This window comes from Falco cherrug, chromosome 2 (genome assembly GCF_023634085.1).
Source record: "Falco cherrug isolate bFalChe1 chromosome 2, bFalChe1.pri, whole genome shotgun sequence".
Taxonomy (NCBI): Eukaryota; Metazoa; Chordata; class Aves; order Falconiformes; family Falconidae; genus Falco; species Falco cherrug.
In genome coordinates, this window is record NC_073698.1 from 119,196,681 (window position 1) to 119,217,635 (window position 20,955).

Sequence of the window (20,955 nt, forward strand, 5' to 3'; positions counted from 1 at the left end):
ATCAAAGACTGTATTTGTTCCGCTTTATAGCAGAACTAATAAATTCAGCTCAGCATCATTGAAAACAGCTACCCAAAGTGTGCACTCTGGTCTGGATCACAAGCAATTCTGGTCAGGCCTCAGAGCCTGGGGTATATCACATCTCCCATGATCCTGAACCAGGTCCTTGATTTCTTCCTACTGTCCCTTGCCACCTGGGGAGTAGCTCAGACCTGTGGCAGTGCCCTGTAGCTGTGGCTGCAGCATCCAGCACTTGGCTGGCCCAGCACAGCAACACATTCTGAGTGGCTTCTGATGAAAAGTCCTCTGTAAAACCACTTAGGGCACCCCAGTCGGAATGAACAAAGTTGTTCCATTAATGTCCCATTAATTTGACTGTTAACAGGCAGTAATGAGAAGGCAGCAAAAGAAGGATAGAATATGAAGTAAGCAGCAACCTGCCACCAGTTATGGATTAATGATTTTAGAGTTCCATTAAAAGGTATACAGAGAATGATGCTCACCTGTTAAAAAAGCTGAAAGTTAGTTAATGAACCTGTGGCATTTACACTCTTCACTCCATAAAGAAAAATAATTTAAAAAAAAAACACAACCTAAAATTTGCAACAACCTAAGAAGGTATGTTCCTGTACAAGTTGCCCATTTGTTGCAACTAAGATATTGTTCCAAACAATCTGCTTTTTCTCAGCCAGCGTGGCTTCCATCCTGAGGGATGCTTGGCAACTGTAAAAGTATTTTTTCCCCCTTTTTGTTTTTCCTGTCTATAATTTTGTTTCCACAAATTATAAAATCATGTCATTCCCTCATAAACAACACATTATTATAGATACACAGTTATGACTAAATCAGTATAAAGTCTCTTTCTGGTATTATTTAATCTATCTAAAAGTTCTGAAACCACCTATCTTAGTGTTTTTTCTGTCATAAATCGTTTGGAGTAAATACTACCTTTATCATCTGTCCTTTTGGCTGTATTTCTGCCATACCTATCTACAATTTTCAATGAAAGAAAAACGAGTTTACACACTGTAAACTTTCATTGACTACAGTTCTTTGCTACAGCAAAATCCATCATTTCCTGAGTATACTCCATTACAGCATTAGTAGGAGCAAAAGCATCTGATCAGAGAGCGTAACAATGTAATTGCTCATTTCTTGTTACTGAGCCTGGGCAGCTTGTGGCTCTTGGTTCCACGTCCAACAACTCCCCGGACCTACGCGATGTAGAACCGGCACTCACCTCCTTCGCCTTCCACGGTCACAGAGCTGGCACAGAAATGTTTTCGGTGCAGCAGTCTACCATTCTGCCTACAGCTCTGGTTCGCTGCAACAGAACAAAATCACCATGATACCGCTTTTCCAGCTTGGCGTGTTCGCCTGTCAGAAAAAGAGCCTGCAGCCACCCATAAAAATTAACTCCAGACCGTTGAAAATAACTCTTTCAGGGGAGGAGTAACAGCGTTTCGAGGAAAACGAGAAGCAGGAAGCTGATCTCAGCGGCGCGGGGAGCACGGCCGGGGCGGAGCGGGGGCGCGGCGCGAGGGAAAGTGGAGCAAAGCCCCGCACCGCGCGCCGGGCCGGGCAGCGGGACCGGCCGCCGCAGCGCGGCCATCGCACGGCAGCGCGCACACAGCCGCGCGGCGCAACGCTGCCCGCCCGCACGGGCGCCCAGTGCGCGCCCCGACGTCAGCGGCCGTGGCGCCCCGCGCAGCAGCCCGCCCCGCGCAGCAGCCCGCCCCGCGCAGCAGCCCGCCCCGCGCAGCAGCCCGCCCCGCGCAGCAGCCCGCCCCGCGCAGCAGCCCGCCCCCCCGGCTCCCCGTGCCCCGCGATGCCTCCCCGCTCCACGGGCCGGGCCGGGCCAGGGCCGAGCCCGCTGGCACGCGTGAGCCGGGCTGGAAAGGCACGTTCCTGCAGGAGGGGGCCAACGCTCCCGGCTCGCGCAGCTGGAGGAAAGTCTTACTGCCTGTTAAAAACAACAGATGGTGGTGGTATCTTCTACAGGATTGAACTGCCATGTTTTGTGTGTAACTAACTTCTTTTGATGAAGTTATACAAAAGAACGGACACCCCCCCCCCCCCCCCCCCCAACCACAAAACGGGGTGCGGGGATTCTTTAGGCACACAGCTTCAAGACCTGCAGGCTTTTCAGGCTCAAATTCAAACAGCCACCAAATGGGCTTTAACCTGGTAAGAGCACCTCCCACTCCGTACAAACCTCCTCCCCCCAAGGCCCCCCTTCCCGGGAGGGCCGATTCTGCTCTGGCAAGCAGAGTCTGTGCCCCGGCCTGCCCTCCTGGCCTCCGCGAGAGCTGGGCTGCATCTGCCGCTTGCTGTGCTGTCCCCGCGTTCCTCAGGAGTGAGGTTTGTTTGTACCATTAGGATGGCATTACAAAAATGCACGTAAAACAGAATGATACGTAACATTCGAGATAAATATAAGCTTAGAATGTGAAGTGTCCAGGTAAAGGCAAAAAGATACAAGGCAAAGTGGACTGACTGCCATGGGAGCCCTCAGCCATTCTTTCTTTCAAAAGGAGAATTAAAACCTTTAAGGGGAAAGAGCATATCAATGGATCTTCCTGACACTCACACTGCCAGGATCAGAACTCCACCTCTCTGCCAAAAGCAGACAATCCCTATCCATTTATGGTTTTCCTAAATGAGACCCTGGAGATAAAAATGGACAGTATTCCTACTTAGACACTTGTCTTGCTCTCTTTCAAGCCTGAATGTTTTGCCTCACTAGCTCTGCACAGCAAGATCTGCAGGTATTTTGCACTGGTGGGTACAGAGGGGACACAAGACCAGACCAAACTAAACCAGAACAGTAAATCAATTTAACTCAAGTTCTTACTCTTTGAAAATCCTTTCGGATGTCCTCTACACTGGTACTGACAGAAGGGAAAAGAGAAGCAAGGTGGCCAACCAGTTTTAACTTTATCACTTCTTTCATGTATTTTCTCTTGTCCGCTCAATATAGGAACCTATAGCATGTCTTTAACTCACACGTGGGAGATTCCATTCCAGAAGATTATGAAACCCAGCAGTTTTTAACAAAGTTCAAAATGACTCCTTTGAAATTCACTGTGCCTTGTTCACTTTTTGCCACTGTTTCAAAGCTGAGCATCCTGTGCTCAGCCTGCAGTCAAACCCAGGCTGAGCTGAGACACAGGGAGACCTCTCGCCCTACCTCTGCAGAGCCCGATGGCCTTCACTTCCAAAAGTGGACAGACAGACCCATGCCTTCATCTTCAGCCTTCCCAGCTCACAGCCTACCTTTGGTGACTGCAGCTACACTTAACTTCTCGGTTTGCAAGTTTAATGGAGATGGAGACATACATCCGTATCTACAGCTACTCTGATGGAGTAGTCAGCTGACTGAATGGATGCAAAGCCTCATTGCAGCCTATCTGCAGGTGCTGCAGCAACATCAGCAGTGCCACAAGGAGACTAAAGGCAGCCTAAATCTCAGCATGCAGGCTAGGCCAGACAGCATATAAGCAGCAACATGCCAGACCCCATCCACCTTAACGTCAATGCCATTTCTGCACTACAGCCGGTGTAGTTTGGCAGCTTTATCCTTTTCGTTCGTATACTGAGACACTCTAGTTTCACTCCCAGGAGAACTTACTCATTATTTTTGGGGAAACTATCAGCACTGAAGTGACATACAGCTGCTTCCTTACCAACAAAACATATAGTTTAAAGCCAGAACTATATCAGAACTAGGAATGTCATTCATACACTCAGCTGAACAGATTTAGTGAATATTAAAACCAAGAATCCACAAAACCTGCATGGGATATTGTGCTGGTGCTGCTGTGTGGACCAGCAGCAGTCAAGGTTAAAATACAGGTAAGAGCTCAACTTAAGAGAAACAGCAAATAATCACAAACCTTTTCTAATATAAATACTGCTGGATAAATGAGTCCACCACACCAGAGAGAAATGAGCTGACAAGCACACCTCCAATCCCAGGATAATTCTGTGCATTTCAGAGAAGCTGTTTCCTACCTGCTTTCTAGAAGAGAGATTCTACAGCGCTGAGTACTGGCTTTCCCCTGCTATTCAAACTGATACTCGAGTTTTGAAAGGGCATTTCTCATTTCTCACAAATACCAGCCAGGTATACTGTTGCTACAGCGTTCTAGCCTCCTTTCTACTTCTTCAGTTCAAGTACGTATGTACACCAGTCACAGTAGTTCATTAGATAAAGAGCAGCAAACTCTGGCACGCTTGACGTGACAGCCAAGGACAATTCATTCCAGAAACCTAGAAAACACCAGAAGCACTTTAAAAAAACCAAGAGTATTCTTAGCAAATAAAAATCATTAACCAGTTTATGAGGTTGACGTACAAATCACTTAAGGTCCATCTTTAACATCTGCAATGCACATCTCTAACAACAAAGGCACATCTTTAACTTCAGTCTATCTTGACTTAGTAACGACCTAAAACATTCTCATACATGTTTTTAAATAACTTGCTATTACTTATTTTGCAAACAATTTTATAAGTGTTCTGAAAGACCCTCCTCTATCAGTCCACTTCAGTCTTACTATTGAAAAGGCTTCATCCTTAAGATAAAACAGGTCGTACAAGGAAAACTGGAGAGACACCAGTTAAAGTACTGCATTGTTTTCAGTACAAAAAGCTCCATTTCTTTAACCTTGCCTTTCTACGCAAGCAACTTCCCTGAGAAACTAGAGTAGCATCTACTTGTACTTCAAGTAATTACTCTCTGCTTCTTTGCCTCTTCTAAGTTTCCTTGACTGAGGTCATCAAAATAACAAGTACATCTTCAAATCAAAGTTTATCATTTGTACGATTTCAGGGGCAGGACCGTGAAAGTCCTTCTTAGGCAACCACTGTTCTCAAAGTGAAACAGCTTGTACTTAACGCTACCAAACAGTTAGATTTCTGTCACTCTCTTTGCTGGCTAGTGTTATTACCCTGCCCAGAGGTCTCCAATTTCCGTATAGATACAGTGTTCAATCAGCAGTTTTTACACTGCTGGCATTACTTCCTATGGGTCTCCAGAAGTAACTAAGAAGATCAGCCCATTGTTGGTAGGCTTACATTCATTCTTCAGGCATCTATAGGACATTTTTTTAGTGTTTTTGAAGTAATAATAATAAAAAAAAAATGTTGAAAACCCACTACTTTAAGTTGTGTCAGCTTTTTTCTTGCAGGGAAAAAAACATGGTCATGAACAGGGATCATCTAACGTATAATCATCCTTTAGCTACTAGACAAGATAAAAACCCACCTCTGAAAGAAGGCATGAAGTAGGAAGGAGCAAGCACCTACAGGTGTATGCACTCCTGCACTTTAAACTCATTCACATACACTTAGAAGTCCAGGCACTTTCAATCAAGTAGTTGTTCTGCACTGTTTTAACATTAACTTGAAAATTTTGTATTGCTTAAACTACAGTTGTCAAAATTCATTTATACATGACTATTTCTGACCTCTCATCTCTTATATTGAAGGCAAATGGAGATTAGGTACCAAATTGTCTCTATATTTATCTAAAATAAGCCAACCTGGAGACAGTCTGATCACAAATTTACTCACTCCATCAGTATTACCTATCTTCTCCTGAACTGACATGACGACTTTTCCTGGCTTGTTAGTCTGGTAGTTTATGAGCATTAAAATTTGTTTGAAAGTGACCAAGATGAGGAAAACCTGGTGAAAGAAGATACAAAGGGAAAAAGTAACACTGATGAATCTTGCATGGCTGAAAGCTTTCTCCTGCTAACCGGCAAGGAAATGTTAACAGCAAACAGTCAAGGAAACATTCTGAGAGGACATTTAAAATGGTCCAAAACTTAACCTGGAAGTGACTGTCAGTGAAGACATCCGAACAATTCCCCAATCAAATCTGCAGTACCAGTCTACTAGTGTAATCTTGCCTCCTGCAAAATGCACAAAAGAACTGTGCTCACGTATACATACGGAGTTTGCAGCAATGTCAATAAATTATCATCTCCAGTGAAGCTCCGTATTTTATTCCTATCCCACAAAGAAATAAAATATTAATCACTAAATCTAAACAAAGTCACTACTCGGCTCAAAATGGATACAATCTCCCAATCCAACGCTTATATAACTCTGCAATACCACACAGTTAATACAACACTGAAAAAGATAAATTCAATCATAAAACATTCCAGGAAACACCATCAACAATCTGTGTATTCAGAAATCGCAGAATCATCATTTTAATGATTCCTCGATCTCAGCACTTCTTAGAGGTTGGATCAAATGTTTTCATATATGCACATGTACACACAAAAGCCTTCTGAGCTATGTAGTATTAACTGCATACATGCAGCTGCAGATTTCCACCACCAGAAAGCCACTGCCCCGCTACCTACTACACACACCCACACATCGCAAGTGTCAGAACAACTTCAGGTACAAATGTCATACATAAATAACACATAAAATACCCAAGCCAAAAATCCTACCACAAGCAGCATGCTGTCCCTTCTTAGCCCTCCCCCACACTGTTATCCTGAGAAGTTAAATCCCAGCTCTCCTCTGCTATAGGTGGAAGGCATTCAGATACTACATACAATGCGGCAGAATAAAATCCTAACACCTTTGCCCCCTTTTTAGCTTTATTACCAGAACAAGACAGTGGCAAGTTTAGAGATGCAGAAGTTACTTCTCACAACGTGCAGATCATACATTGCATGTAGCACAACCCCCCCCCCGCACACACACATTTCCAATATCAGCATTTATTAAAATTAGGAGGATTTTGTCTGATTTTTGCTTTAAGAACAACAAGAGCTGTTCTCCATGAGATTAAAATGCAAAACAGACTTTTAAAAAGAAAACTGCATTAGTATAATCTTCTTTATTTTCTAGTTCTATCAGAAACAATTTATTAGAAAGACACGTTTCTGGTTTTTCTAACAACCCAGTTTTCTTCCTAGAGGTACTGCTGCAATATTCTGTAAGCATATTCTTAAAAGAGATGCGAAGGTTCAAAGAGCAGTTGCAAAGAAAGCTATTTCACTCTGCTAATTTGCATCAAGTTTTATGGTTCCTATCCTCCCTCCTAAATGGAAAACTGTGATAAAACATCAAGCTCAATTAGAAACAGCCACTACACACAACTATTTATCTAAATGATTTCCTTTAGAGTATGCATAATTGTTTTTACAGAATCCTTCAGTGTTTAGGCCAACAGTGTCACCTTCTCTTCAGAAAAAAAAAATAAAATTCCTCCAGCTTCACATGTCATTCACCAAGTACTGAATTCAAAACTTGACACATACAAAAATAAATCTTTCAAATTTCATTTGTTTTAATGAAGTGCTGGACAACCACTATGGCAGCCTGAGTTCTGCACTCAGGATACACTTGTGATTTTTTCAAGTTACAGTATTAGCTTGCACATTAGAAAGCCCAAGTTCAGCACTTATCTGAATATTAATTATTAAGATAGTAATCAAGTGCAACGTAAGACTTTAGCACCAGAACTAGAGCTTAGATTTTTGGAACTTGGTCCCACCAGTTATCATGTTTGTCAAAATCCTGAAGTTTAGCTCTGTTTTAGAGTGTAATCTCCGATTCGTTCCTTTTAGATTTAAGGGCCAAAAGCCTGACAAGATTTCTGTAGGCACTGGAAGAAGCTGGGGAACAAAGTACGCAAGATATAGAAAACAGGCAAGTGACTTGAAGTGTTTTGTCCACATCTGTGGACAGCTGGCAACTGTGCCAGCCCCGGTAGGAGTGGAGATCAGTCTCTGTGGCAGCATCAAGCGAGAGAGGGAGTGAGCACAGAGAGGTCAGGTCCCTACAGGTGGGCTGCCATCCCATTCTTGGCACATCCAGGTTTTACTTCCCTCCTTAAACATGCTTTCTGGAAAAGTGAATAGTTTTCGTTCAGTTTAACTTAAGAACAAACCCAGACTGACCTTTCGCTGTGCTTACAGTGGTTTAAGCTATAGCTGCTCTCCCACCTCTGCAGGCTCCCCTCCCGCCCTCGCTCGCTGGCAGAGGGGTCGCGGTAGCCCACCCTCCCTGCCGCAGGGGTACACCAGCACACACCGGGGCTCTGGCAGCAGCTGGGCCTGGCACAGCCACCCCCGGGAAGCAGGGCTGCTAGGAGGGTGGCTGGGCCCAGCCAAGGCCATTGCAGCCATCAGCAAGGACAGAGGACTCCTCCCTGGGAATGTGAGAGGGGTGGGTTATGCCAGCAAGAAAGCTCTGTGTAAATACAGTACCCAACATGCAAATCCAGCAAATAAAGTAAATTTTCCACCCTCCCCATGGATTTATGAGATGTCACCCAACCTTTAGCTGTTCTTTTGTTTTACCAACAACTAATTCCTCTGAATGATTGCAAACAAAATTAAACTCAAGGTGCTTCTGCAAAACCATTAATTAGCCTTGGCTAATTGCAAACTCGCTTAAAAAAAAAAAAAAACACCTTATCATTTCATCTTCAGTAATAAGTGTTGCTCAGGGTTTCATACACCAGAGCAAAACATTCGCCATAATGTCCTGTGATGCTGTCCACTCTTAGCCAAAAACCTGATGCCAAAGCCAGATGTGTGAATCAGTGGCTATGACATGGTTTTCTCTAAGAGTTTCTCTATGTTTTGTCAGCATACTATCCAGAACTAAATGAGTCATTTTTCTCATTCAATAATAATAATTAAAAAAATGATGTTTTTTGTTCTCTGGTCTGTGGTTTTCTCCCCAGTGTGTGTGTGGGACTGTAAAGCTAAAAAAAGTTTCTATTATGCAACACTTCACTAGAAAAGAACACAAAACAGATTACCAACATTCAAAATTCACACTTCAAACATGAACAGCCCCCCAAAACCCCCCAAACCAAACTTTTTTTTTTTTAATATTCTAGGTTCAGCCACCAAAAGTCAATGCTCTATGCAAAGTACTGATTGATGCACATATAAATACAGCAAGCCTCTTCATTAAGGAAAATCATATGGGTTTCTTGCATTGAAGTCTGAAACACATCTGTGGGACACCACAGAAGAGGGCGGGTCTGTTCCTGCCACTCCAGCACAAATGCAAGGCACAGATCCCAACCTACATGTTAGCTACCTGCCTGTATAAATATAAACACAGTAACAGCATTAATATATTGGCCCTTCTGTAATATACGAGCAGCTTTTTTGGGGGGTTTGTTTTGTTTCTAATTGACAGGAAGAAGTTTAGGATAGGTCACCTGTTACCAAAGGATGCAATGCTTTATAGATCAAAACTGTCCTCGGTCTATGCAGAAGAGCAACAAACAAGCCAGATGTAACAACACTGGCTCACCAGTAACACAAGGTTCACAGTAACAGCTATTTACGTGAAAACCTCACTCTGAAATGCGGCAGCTGCAGGGCTGACCCACTGCTACTTTTGCTACCAATGCATTTTGAACTGCCACAGAAAGGTACAATGGCCCATGGGAGACAGTAAAACTTCCAGCTGCTGCTGTTGAACTTTAGACAAGTCATTAGTTGCACCCCTGTGTCTCTCACCGAGCCAACCACCACTGCTGCTCTCTGGGACCCTGGCTGGTACAGCCCAGGAGGAGGAAGAAAAGCACAAGCAACGGCCAGCTTTGGTGCTGGGAAGTCCTGAGAAAGGGCAAGTGCACTCCTCTAGACGCAAGAGGCTGCTGTAACAACCAACCTGGAGAAGTTCAACATCTTCTCCAACAATCACTTTTTGTCAAAGCAACTCAACTACTATAATTTTATCTTCTGACTTGGGTGTAGATGTGGGTTGTGAACTTAACTGCATCACTGCGTACCCCAAAGCAGTATATAAACCACACAGACATAATAATTCCCTGTCAATGGGCACTTAATTTAAGTCTTCAGCACACTAAACGCTGTATTGATTTTTTTTTTCCCCAAATTCTACTTTTTTTGTAAGAGAGTGGAGGAAGGATGGGGAAGAATGTTAAAAATGGCCTTGAAGGACTGTGCTGGTACAAGAGCACAAGGCTCGGTACAGTAGTCGGAGCATTAACTAGTCAGTCATCACATTTGCAGTTTCCTTTAATTTGGACTTACCTGCCTTGCTTGAAGTCACTAGAAGACCAGTTTGATCTATTTAAGCAATAGATACTAAATAGATACTAAATCAACTGTCACACACCAAATACTTTAGATAAACACAGGTAACTTGGCCTCAGTGCTGACTTACTTCTCTATTCCATATACATTCCCAAGGACTCTAGTTTTCAATTACGGCTTCTTTAAGGAAAGGCAAAGGAGCAGGGCAAAAATTCCACCCTGAGAACCAAAGGCAATACACTCATCCTCCCCTGCCTCCCCCACTCCTACAAAACCCATGAACTAGCCCTTTAATAAACAGATCTTTTCCCCAACTGGTTTTCACTTTCAACAACAAAACTTAAGTATCAAAATAAATACCAAGTTAATTGAATAATAGCTTCCCAAGAGAAAGTACTGTTTTCAACATCCAGTGCTATAAAAGAAATCCATAAACAGGATTTGCAACCTGCTAGTGTAGGAAGAGTTATTACTGCGGACTAATCAGATTTTGCATCTTGAAGGAATGTCCAAGACGTGCCCTCATGGCATACAGCACCAACTGTCAGTGACTGACCCCAAAGACTCCAGATGGTTTCAGCAGCCCTACGCTCCTAACACACAGAAACCTGATTCAAACCAACTAATTGAGTACAAGGACTCCAACTACAGCAGGCCAGCCCAGCTCTGCATGAGCTAATTTGCCCTTAACTCAATGCAAGTTAAATTAGTGTGCACAGAGCTCCATGCTATCACTGCCAAACCACTTCTGATACTTGTTCTACCCTACTGAAAGCACACTCAGATAATACAAAACACAGCAGTCTACAACGTAGACATACCCTTGAGGTTTTAGATTATGCCAGATTTTATTAATAGGTTGCATTTTTAAATGCTATTGCAACAAGGTGCTTCTAAAAAGTTGGTAGTAAAAAAATCTTTCTGTTTTTCTTTTACAAACCTGCAGGCTGCACAGACAACTCTCTAGATCTCAAAAGCCCTCAAATCCAGCTGCAGATCAGACTTGGGAGGGATGCAGAAAACACTTACTTTTGTTAGTAAACAGGCAGTATATATTTGCCTATTTGTCTGGCTGGACTCTTTAAGTAAGTTGGGCATTTACCAGCAGCCAGTGATGCCCTGCGTTCCCAGGGAGGTCATGGAAAAGAGAAAGCACTCAGCACCTCCGTAGGGGATCTGGTGGATGGGGCAACTCCAATTGTCCCTGAATTAACTAGAATCAACAGAATTAGTTGAGACATTTAAGACAGGGTTTGGCAGATAGGAAGGGAAGACCCTGGGTTTCCTGGAAGAAATTTACATTGGAGAGGCACATGTCCTCTGCAGTCCCCTTCACCACCTCCCACCTCTATTTCCTCTAGTAATATTGGGATCAATTTGGAGTTATACAGCAAATGCCATCAACTGCCAAACTACTCAGTAATCTTTACTAGGCCCTCCCAGTCCACTGTAATAATTTTAAGTACACCACAAAGCAGAAATCTCCCATGATCATTTATTTATCATTGCTGAGAAACACCACCCACTGTCCACCATTCCCTGGAAAGCCACCACTCTGCCCAGTAAGACACTTCACTACACACTTGGGAGCCTTTTTCTATATTGACTCTGTGGCCAAATTAAAGCAAGTTGCTTGCACTACTCTTTCTACCCCTGGTATGATCATGATCACTGACCTTTTATGCATAAAGAAACTTAAGAATCAAACTTTACCACTGCGTGGTTCAAAATACTGTAGCAAGGTAGCAAACTCTGCAAGCCACATTAAGTGTAGTTCCTGTATGCTGTAAGCACGTGGACCTTAAAAACACATTTGAACACAGGTATCTTGGCAATATATGATCTCCCATCTTAAAGTTTAAAACTTATTTCTTTCATCATAATTACATAGAGGTATGTGGGGTTTTTTTGAGTATTTCAAGTCAATGTAAGTGACCCGTTGCTTCTGAGTTACAGTGGGCACAAGGCGTCTATCTCACTCGCACGACTGAAAATTTCAAACAGAAGAATGACAGATATAGCTAAGTTTGTTTCAGCAAGCACCAACTGCTTAATCATTCACACTGATGGTCATTTAAATACTGACAGTCAGTCCAATGCTATTGGTACACAACCATGTAAATCATGCTCAAATCATGCATAAACCAGATTTCAGCTGTGTACTCATCAAATGCTGAGCCCTTGCTTAATTATTTACTTTCCTAATCATGACTTTAGGATGTTGATGTAAGAACTAAAATTCTTCTCACATTAGAGGCAAGTGAAAAGTGTAACCACTGGAAATCACAGAATTTTTACTTTGAAATTGTAAGTATCATGTGACTGCATCCACCCATATTATGTAGGTCAGCCCCAACAACAAAGATTTTCCTAAATTTCACGCATTCCTGCAAACAGGAGTATAAAAAGAAATTTTTTTTATACTTCTGAAAGGTATACAATTTCTTTTTTTTATACTTCTGAAGTTCCCGTATTTTGGCAAGACAATGGTATATGCTGCTACTTTATGGCAGCTGCTGAAAACACAAATCTCTACATCCTGTCAACCCTGTCAGCAAAACAAGGCAGAGGTATTTTGCTGGATGATGCACACTAGTGCAACAGGTCTGTATGTCACTACAGAATTGGTTTTAAATGTTCGTAAGTTGCTTCTATTGCTGCTAGAAAACGAAACACCGCTATTTCATATGTAGGCATTGAAGAATTTTCACTCAATTACCTCACGTGGCTATTCCAGACATCCCCGTCACAAATACTTACATTCTTTTTCTACAGCATAACAAAAAGCAATTGACACTAAATGGGATGGGAAAACTGAAATTTCATGTAAGAGTTGACTTATTTTTACTCTTAATATCCGTCTACTGGTTAAGAAAGCTACCTATTCACAATTTCACCTTAAGTCTTACTGAATTGCATTGTCTGTTCACATAAACAGGGTTGTCCAAATTCCTGAAGATACTTGGCTAATACACTGATCCATCCTCTCATTCAAAAAAATAAAAACAGACATTTACTGATCTAAAATAAAATCTCTTAACACAAATCAAGAGCTTCACAAGTCTCAAAAGCAACACTTGTGGTCCACCGAATCAGGACCAACCACTTTATCTTACTACTGTTTTGTCTGCTGTTACTTCTGCCAACTAAAACCCTAGTCCACAGATTTCTTCTTGGGTAGGCCCAAGAGATTTTACAAAAATGAGAGACTTCGAACTCGAAGTGCAAGGCTAAGCAAGCATGAACATGTAACAACAGGTCTCAAATCATGCCTTTGATGAGACATCCTTGATGATCCCCCTTGCTCTTCTGCAGTGCTTTACCTCCTGATGACGCGATGTTTCAGGAGAGCGCTGACCATCAGCAGGTAAGTGGGAACAAAAGCAAGAAAGTGAAACAAGAGCTTCAACAGCCTCAAGAAAGATCAGGGTGTTGGGAAGAGAAAGAAATAAATTTCAGCCTCGTGCTCTATATACTAGCCAATACCATGTCCCTAGTTATGATGAGCTGTTTTGATTACTTCCAATAATCCCCAAACTTGGATACTTTTAATGCCATTTTGAGTCTTCAGCATTTCCAAAGAAAAACATCCCTACGGCCTCACTGCAGCAGCAGAGAGCTCCTTCACTTCCGCAGCCCCCCAGCCCCAGCTGCTGTGTCCCACCTCCCGATCAGCATTCCCGCAACATCAGGGGGAGTTTTCAAGTTAAGAGATGCTCGCTGCCAAGTCGTTAAACTGTGAACCTCATATGCTAGCAAGTCCCCGCGTGGCTTCATCCTTGCTCTCCATTCACAGCAAGGAGGCACATTACAAGCAAATTGCCACCACAAAGTGAAAATAAAGATCCCTTTTGTTGACAAAGTAAGAATGCTTGAAATTTCTCTTTTGAAGTACGACTCTTGAGGATAGAATCTCGTTCGTTGGCCTGAATTATTCAGAAGTCCAAGGAACACCTATACAAGGTAGGTTTTGGAAATTCTGGTCTAACTTGCTCATGATTTGAACATGTGCAACTAGCAAAATCAGTTTATTACTTTCACTTTCCTTCAGATCACAACTCCAGCATAGAACAGTTAGCTCCTGCCACCTTGTGGGACTCCATGGATTTCCCTGAAAGCTTGTTTCAGCAGCAAGCTAGCCAGTTAAAATAACATTCAGGAGTTACTTTCCTTCTGTTTCAACATGGTGAATGCTAAAATAAAGAGAGACATGTCTATGGAAAGGGTATGCTGTTCAGAGTATTCTTCTGGTTCATTATTCCTAGCTTTGTTTACATAGTTGAACTGCTGGATTTAATAATCTTACGGAGGGTGTTTTAAGTATTTAAGCACCTGTCAAGAATCCTAAATTTTGGAAGCTGATCCATCTAAGTTTAAAGTAACACTGTGATCAAATATTTGTCACTAGTAGTAAATTTCACATATTTGAAATAGATTCCATGTAGAAATAATACAAATTTAGGTTGACAATCCTTGCAGTCAGGTGCAATTTTGAAACCAAATAATTTCAGTCTTATAAGGGATTAAACATGTGCTTAACTTTTAATATGGTGATAACACGTGCCCAGTTCTTCCAAAAGATCTCATTCTTCATGATTACTTTTTAACTGCAATTTGACTTTCTATTTTATGTTCCTCCTCATCCCCATCATACATGGCACTTAATGAGTGAAGTTCTCCAAAGAAGAATGACACAGTTCAACGGAAGAACTTTTTCTTCAACACAGTAACATGCAGCTGAAGATTCATGGATCTCTGTTCTCACGTCTTACATGTCTGTCTAGTCCCCTCAGACAGGTAACATGTCACACCTACTTTGTGGAGGTGCAAAAGACAACAGTAGCTGCAAATAAAAGAAGAGAGATTAGATGAGGTTCTCTTATTTAAGCAAAATTTCTGCTGCTCCAGATCTCTAAAATGAAAAAGCACAGAGGGTGCAGATGATGTGACTCCATGAACTGTACCAACAGCCTCAATGAACCTGCTCCTTTCTATTCTCCGAGCTAAGTGATTTGTTACAGATGCACAGAAATGCAAGAACTGCTAGGGAGCACTTCTTCCCCACCATCAACCAGAACTGCTTCACTGAACCTGGTGGAGATCTACCGTGCTGTGTACTCGATGCCAACTGTAGCAAACTTAACTCCTTGGAACCTCCTTCTGGTAAATGAAAACTTGTCAACAGACTCAAAACAGGAACAGCTCTTCCTGATCTCACAAGCAAGCCATCTCTAATAAAGGCCTTAGTAGCTCATAAATAAACTCAAGAACAATAATTACAGATCCACAGCCAAAGGAAATAACACAAGGAATGTCCTCTTTCATCCATAAGCAGAATGTATTTTTGCTAAACAGTGAACAATGACAAAATGGCAGGCAATGAATCAAGCTGGCACAGAAATTCTGTGTTCTTGAATAAGAAGTTTTACAATCTCACAAGCTTCCCTGGCCACTTCATAAGTGGGGTTGTCTCCAATAGCTGTCCCGTTCCTCCCCTGCGTTATCTCCTCCTATATACTCCTGTAGTCCTCTAGCAGCCATACAGTTAACTTAGAAGCCAAAGTTCAGAGGTGTCTGTGACAACTTCTGATCACACCTCAGCTCCAATACTGAGGAGACCTCCCAGACTGAGTTGTGCCTTCATCCTGATTGTCTGGAAGATACTAAACTGTTCCTCACCGTTGTTCTTACCCATTTCCATCTCCACTACAGGAAACCCAGACAGACAAACAGGCAGGGAAGAGAAGCCTTCAATCTGGATGATCAGGGAATCACAACTGCAGGGCATACCCTGCCCAACATACAGCTAACACCTTGCAAGGACAGCCCACGTACCACTATGCTCTCACCTCACTCCGGGTATTGGGAATATAGGCATGGCCTCGTCACGAGCTGTTTGGTTCAGCCTTTTCCCTGTTCTGGTGTACCATGATGTTAAGTCAGTCTCACTGTAACTGCAGACATGTATCTAAAAGTAAGATTCTGGCTACAGAGAAAAAGAAATAGCATGCTCTAGCACCAGAACGGATGAAATCTAACACCTACTGCAGGCCTCACAAATACCGTAAAGCATGAGAGGAAAAAACTAGGACCCTACAAGAAATTCCACTTTGATGTGAGTCATACCCTGCCATATCCTCTAATTCCCATTTTATTTCTCTACTAGTCCTACATTCTGCAGTATTACCAATGCAGCCAGAAGGTCCCTGTGCTAACTTTCTGCTTGCCTACACTCCCACAGCAGTCCAGCTGCAGTACCAGGGAGTTGAGCTACTAACCTACTCTTCAGGATGGTTTGAAACCAGCGGCAGCACAGAGACTTCTCGTACCCTGACCAGAAGTCCTCTTCTTGGTGACTGCAACTTAGCTGGACCTGATAATCACAGAACTCCCAAGTAGCAGCAGACTGAAAAGTACCTGATGATTTTCAGTTCTTGCTGTTGCCCACAGCATTCTGCACACCAGCAGCAAAAACTGACCAGCATTATGAGCTGTGCTTGAAGTTGTGAGTTCTCCAAGGAGTCAGGAGCATCTGGTCAAGGAAGCATCATGGCATGGCTTCAGCCTGGTTCCCATCTGAAACACTACTCCCTAGCTGTCAAAGTAAGGTTTGTTTCACTTTTTCCTCAGAACATTTATTTTTCCTCAAAAACATTATTTGACTTCTGCAAACTTTTGTTGAGGGAACTTTCCAAGCCATTAGAATAAATTACTTTGTTCATGTATTAACTGGAGGAAGGCGTAATTTAAAAAATAACCAAGACCACCCCACTACTGGGCCACTTACCCCTTCTGTTTTTATTTTATCTATACCCACATTGACGTCCTTTTGCTGTCAACTGTTTAGCCTTACACTTTAAAGAGAGGGAAGTTCTGAATGTAACTGTCTCCATTTCTTGAGAAACACATTAAAAAAATCACTCCAGTTACAGAATTTACAAACTTCTGTATGTAACAAGTCTTATCAGATTTCCAAGAGGAACCTCACTGCTTCATAAACCAGAATCCACAATCAGATCCATCTTCACCAACTGTTTCATCGATGCCAAGCCACAACAGCTTACCCAGAACCATGCACGTGCCCAAGTATCTGTGCCAAAATGTCTCAGAGCAGGATCAGGTCCCTGTAAGATTAGCTGCATGTAGGGCTTCAATCCTGCCACTGCAGTAGCTCAGGGAGACTGCTATGACAGACACAACGCAGGACTGGGCCCTAAAATAATCCAAGTATATAAAGATCTTTGTCCTCTCCACAACTGAAGCACAATTCTGAAAAAGCAAGCAGGACCAGCATTCTTCAGGCCAAGTTCTTTAAGATCTACAGGCTGGGTCCCCATTTGTTGTTTTGTTGGTTTATTTAGAAATTGGTTTTCAGGTGTTTTTTTCCTTGAAGACAAATATTTTTATTCTAGTAACTCTTTTCCATCTCCCTCAGATGAAAATCCCACATGGCCCTTGTCTTAAAGATAAGACCAACACAGGAAAAAGTCAGTCCAAAAGAAGCAAGTTTGGCAGGATTTTAAAAAAAGGTCAACAGTTAAAAAAAACCCAAAAAACTGACAGTGCTGGTTGGAACTGTAGAGCAAGGATGGGGGATAACTCCCTTGGTATCTACAGATTTTTACCGATTATCTTCTTAGCTTTCTATCATTTTATTTCACGATATAGCACACAGATGGCTGGATTTTAAATCAGAAGGTGAACAAGGTATTAAGAATTTTCTATGAAATTGAGTTCTGGTATGCTCAAGACTGTGTACCAACTGAGAAAGTGGAACATGTTTAAAACCCCAGGCTGGCACAGAAGTCCACAGGTCTGAACAGTACTAGCCTAAGAAAAGAAAGCACAAGATCCATGGATTCTCAGTCTAAACTGCTTTAAAAGACAGTCATTAGGCTTCCTTGTTACTGACCTACTATGAAACCGCAAGTTTAAATCTAGGACCTGAACTACAAAGCGCCCCACAAAACCCCACACTGCCACAATGCTGACTTCCTTCCAGACCACCTGGGCCGAACCTTAGAGCCAGCAGCTCAGGACAGAGAGCTGAACTGAACACTCTGAAATACATAAGTACAGATCAAGCCTGGCCTAAAAACCCCTTTTGAGGAGTAGGACATTTTAGCTCATGCCTGGAACCAGCATAAACACGTTTCTATCATTTTCACACATCTTGGACAACAAACAGAACACGCTTATGCATCCTTACAAAAGTCACTTTCAGACAAGTAAGAAGAACAAGAGCAATATTCATACTGCACTGAATTAAGAAGAGACCCTGGGTTGGAAGAACAAAACACCAGGTCCAAAAGCTCTGACCTACAAAGTTTATATTTCTATCATGCAGCACAAGCTCTTAAATGCAGAAGAGGAATTCTGAATTGAACTTGACCAACAGATTCAGTAAGTCCACAAATATTTAACCTGTAAGCCTCAAATCGATAGATGACAGTTCACCATCATTTTTTTCACATACCAACACAGAAAAGTAATATGTGCACATATATAGGGCAGATGTTGTAGCAACAAAGAGATAAGTAGTGTAACAAATTTAACAGTGAGGTAGAAACTTGCAGAAAGTTCAGGAGTTCTGTACTTGGCTCTGCCACCAACCATTTGCTCTTACCTGAACATCCCTGGGTCTACTCTGCTAACTGCAAAATGGGGGTGTTAACACTGGTTCTGAAATGTTTGTAAAATGTAGTTAGTTGATCCCTGTAAAAGTATATAATAGGAGAGCAAAGTGTTATTACACCCTAATAATGTGCTGTTTTAACAAAATATGTAACAAATGACACCACCACCTGTGTTCTACAGTACACACTCTAAAACTTTGTTTATATACCTGTTTAGAAAATGAATTGTTTTGGGACTCTGGTAGGATGAAATTTTAGAAGTCAACCTGAAGCCCATTTCTCCAAAGAAGCAGGCATCCCTTCTAGATCTTCCCCAACATGAAACAGAACTAAGCCTCAGTGTAGAATTTCCCCCAAGTATTGTACCACCACAATTAATGTAACTGTTATTTTACTCTATGAGTCAACACACAGTAATTAAAAAAATAGTAATAATTATATCTGGATAACTCTTCTCAACTTTCTGCCCTGCTACTCAGTATGAAGTTTTTCCACCAGAGATTGCACAACACTTTACAAAGGAAGAAGCCATCACCATCCCAAGTTTGTAAATGGAGAAAGAGAACGAAAGAGGAAGCAATCTGCCTGAGATCATGAAGCAAGTTAATGGTAAAAACTGCAGCACCAGCCAGCTGGGTTTTTTTTTCTCTGTTCCATCCGGCTCAATTTCCAGCCTTTACCAGAATCCTAGAAGGAAGTGCTAACCTTCCATTTGCTTGCTAAAATGTAAGTACAGAGTTGGAACATATTTTCACCCATCCCTCCAAATATATTTGAGTACCAGATACAGCACTGCAGTCTTATTTCTAGAAGTTCATTCAGTGATTGGGACACATTTTACTACAAACTCACTCCAGGATCACTCCTAGCACCACCAGGGTATAATTTATGCATTATCCTATGAGCTTGTCTACCTCAGAAAATAAGTCATTTCAGCTGTATCAGAACACAATCAGTACAAGTACTGTGGCACCAGGACACGAGTCTACATCTAGCAAGTGATTCATGTGAGTGCGCTTCAGTTCTACACCAGTTAATGTCACCGGCATACCTTGAATGGGAAAAGCCCCTAAATTTACAGAAATACAAGCACACCCTTGTGAAAGAGATTTTACTGCTTTTTTTTGGTCTCTGTAGCTGAAAAAAGTTGCAGTGGCATACTGTACCTTTATTCTAAGATTACTGCATCCATGCTTATACTTTCACTCACATTTGTACAACAGCAAAATTCACATCAATCACCAGTATCATTATATTGGTGAAATAGAGATGATCCCTAATGAATCCTCAATGAGATTCATGAACATTTTCTTACAAGTCAGAATTTATTTCCACTGAAGTCAATAGCAAAGTTCTTACTGAACTCAGCATGACAGTGATTACACCTAACGGGGCACAGCTCCCGGGTAACAACATAGCCCCTTTTTGGACAGGGGGTGGGCAAATGACACTACAGTTAGTTGCCCCTGTCACTTTTGAGGGTGTGAGAGGAGAAGTACCTGGGAAACTAACAGAATTTATTTTGCAGACAGTGAATAATACACATGCACCTTGCAAAGGATGAATATCCTGCACCTTACCTTATACAAATTTGGAGTGCTCAGGCTAAGATAGCGCACCTGCCTCTCCACTCCTCCTATGCTTGGCTAGAGCTGCCATGAAAGCAGACTGCTTGGCAGCAACATTACTTTGGTTCAGCACTAGCAGAAATGCTTCTGGTTGTGAAGATACAATTTTCTTGAAGTTCCCAAGTATAAAACTGTTCCAAGAAAAAGAGTGGCCTGTCATCTAAATATGGACTGTTGGTGGGATTATTTCACTAAGTCGATCCATCCCACCAACTCTCCAAAGCCAAGGGGAAAAAGGTGAGCTTTAATTGCAGAGACAGAACCCAACCCCTCCCCCATAAATAAAAAACAAAAAGAAGTGAGGGTGTCTCATTCTTCCGATCAAGTGTTAGTGATGTAGTTACAGCAATATTTTAAACACGCGCTGCTCCTAGCTGGTTTTGCCACAATCCCCGTGACCAACGCTGCCAAATTCAGTTCAGCAGCCTCGGTGGAATTGCACAAGCTCACACCAACCCTAAATTCAGACCAAAGTGAATTTTATATCCAGATTTTTTAGCCTGACCAGTAGCCCATTTTAGTGTAACCTGGCAGGAAAACACTGCTAAGCACACGCTCTCTGAGACATCTCAGACAGAACACCCTCAAAGATACCAATTCTCCTGGGAAAACATTGGCTCAAATACT

The 20,955-nt window shown here is 42.2% G+C and overlaps 1 protein-coding gene across 22 annotated transcripts in view; it reads right to left on the minus strand.

Moving 5' to 3' along the window:
* BBX (BBX high mobility group box domain containing) overlaps positions 1–20,955 on the minus strand; it is a 145,792-nt gene that overhangs the window by 109,875 nt on the left and 14,962 nt on the right. For 6 of the 22 annotated variants that reach the window (XM_055701165.1, XM_055701170.1, XM_055701168.1 and 3 more), the window contains exon 3: positions 1,241–1,324. The exons of 12 other annotated variants lie outside the window; for them this stretch is intronic. The gene's annotated coding sequence lies outside the window, so the exon portion shown is untranslated. Of the gene's footprint in view, positions 1–1,240; positions 1,325–4,014; positions 4,273–18,690; positions 18,780–20,955 lie in introns of all 22 variants that reach the window. 4 more of the 22 variants (XM_055701172.1, XM_055701173.1, XM_055701175.1 and 1 more) reach the window with 2 other exon arrangements.